General features: G+C 42.6%; 1 pseudogene; it reads right to left on the bottom strand.

The window, feature by feature from the left end:
• Positions 1-856: 856 nt before the first annotated feature.
• LOC118575411 lies at positions 857-1,298 on the bottom strand (annotated as a pseudogene).
• Positions 1,299-1,996: the final 698 nt, after the last annotated feature.

Below are 1,996 nucleotides of genomic sequence, written 5' to 3'. Positions count from 1 at the left end.
TCCATGTAGACTTTCTAGACATGTTAAAAAGTGTTTCATCTCCCTGATTGATATAGTGGAGGAGAATAGTATTCTTTTATAAGGGGTAGAAGCACATGAATACAATTCATACCATCTGATTTTAATTCATTATTTGAAAAATATTTTTTATTTTTATTTTTCTTTATTAAGATATTTTCCATTCCTTTTACACGCCAATCAACAGATCCCCCTCTTCCCTCCTCCTCCCCACCAAGCTCCCTCCTCCAACCACACCCCATTCCTCCATACAAGAGAGCAAGACCTCTTGTGGCAAGGCACAGTCGAGTAGAGGGCAAGTCCAGTAGTCTCTCTCCCCAGGACCAGACATACATTCTTTAGAAAGTTATTGCTTTATCCATATAAAAATGCCAATATTGCCAGTTATCTTGCAGGCCCATTCATTTTTACAGTTCATAGAACTGCAGCTGGCTACGGCAACAGATTGCTCCTGCACCTTGTCTGTTACATAAAACCCTCTGATACTATGAAGGGCAGTACTCATCGAGGGAGGCTTTTCAGTCAGTTAGACCCTGATTCCCCCAGTTCCTGTGTCTGAAGCACATGGTATCTTTACCAGAATGGTCTGACCTTGAATCTGGGAGGCAACCAAGGACAGCAGTAATGGCCTATCCTGGTTTGAGAGTCTCTTAGATTCCCCTGTTCACCACTCAACAGGGGGTTTCTCATTTCTGGCCCCAGTGTTTTTGTTAGGCTATAGACACTTGCAGTTAGTTTATCACCTCAAATGATGTATCTTCATTTCTATAACATACACCAATTGCACACACATGCATTTTGTCAATGGACATTTAGCTTTAATGACCAACAATTTATCTCAGGGAGGGTTGTAGGCAGTCATGCAACTATAAGAAATATTAACTGAAATCTTTCCTTGATTGAAGGTTTTCCAAACATGCTAGAAGACCCCTTGCTAGGAAGCAGACTCTCAAACTAGGGACTGAAGCTTCATATTGCTAGGATCCAGTTTTTGCCATGTTTCCAACCCTCAGTCCAGCAGACAATCTGAATTCTACAGGAAGGCAAGCTCTGGGCCATGGAAGACCCACACCACAGAAACAAAGCTGCCCTTATTGGATGCAGCAGGGAGAGCACTGGCAAGGCATTCTTCCCAAGTTTGTCCATTTCTGGAACATTCCAGTGATGAGGTTGAACTCCTGAAGGTCAGAGATATCTTCAGAAAAATGATACCACAGGGACCAACCACGCTTACCAAGGTGCTACCAAATATATGGCAGTGCCACAGAGAGGGTGGTCATTTGCAGTACTTATGGCCTGAACTCATCCAACACAAAGGTGCTCTTGGACAGGTGAGGAAGGGGAATGTAGCCAGATGGTTTCAGTGAGGAATTCTACCAGAATTTCAAAGAAAAGCTAACTCCAGCACTCTTCAAATTGTTCCACACAATAGAAACAGAAGGAACATTACCAAACTCTTTTTATGAGGCTATAGTTACCCTGAAACCAAAACCACACAAAGGTGGTACTATTTTTCAATGGTTCCCTACTTCCTCTTGCCCAGAGAATGGAGCTGCCTGTTAAGTGCACGAAAGTCCTGGTGCTCATAGATCACTAAGGAAACCAGGAGTCTAAACCACACAGGCTACTCTTCTCAATGGAGGAGATAAAACACCTATTTTTCCACCCAGAAGGCTGGGAGTGGAATCTGTTATAACATGGTGATGTTTCTGCCATCTGTAGAGGCAGATCTCTCCTCACTTTTGCTATAGAGGGTAGACCTGAAACTCTCCAGATTGATTATTCCTGAGTCTTCCATCACTAGATCATTATTCATCTTAAGAGAAGATGCCATATGTTCTTTGTGGCCTGATGACCTCTATGCTCTCTCAGTCAGAGACCACATTCCAGGTTTTAGCTGTAGCACCTACCTCATAGCCACATGGAATTTGTAAACGAGTTTCTTCTATATAATCACACTTGAAGGTTTATTCTGCTT

The sequence above is a fragment of the Onychomys torridus genome, unplaced genomic scaffold (assembly GCF_903995425.1).
Source record: "Onychomys torridus unplaced genomic scaffold, mOncTor1.1, whole genome shotgun sequence".
Taxonomy (NCBI): Eukaryota; Metazoa; Chordata; class Mammalia; order Rodentia; family Cricetidae; genus Onychomys; species Onychomys torridus.
Note: the sequence above shows the minus strand (reverse complement) of the source record. Positions and strands in the feature narration are given on the sequence as shown.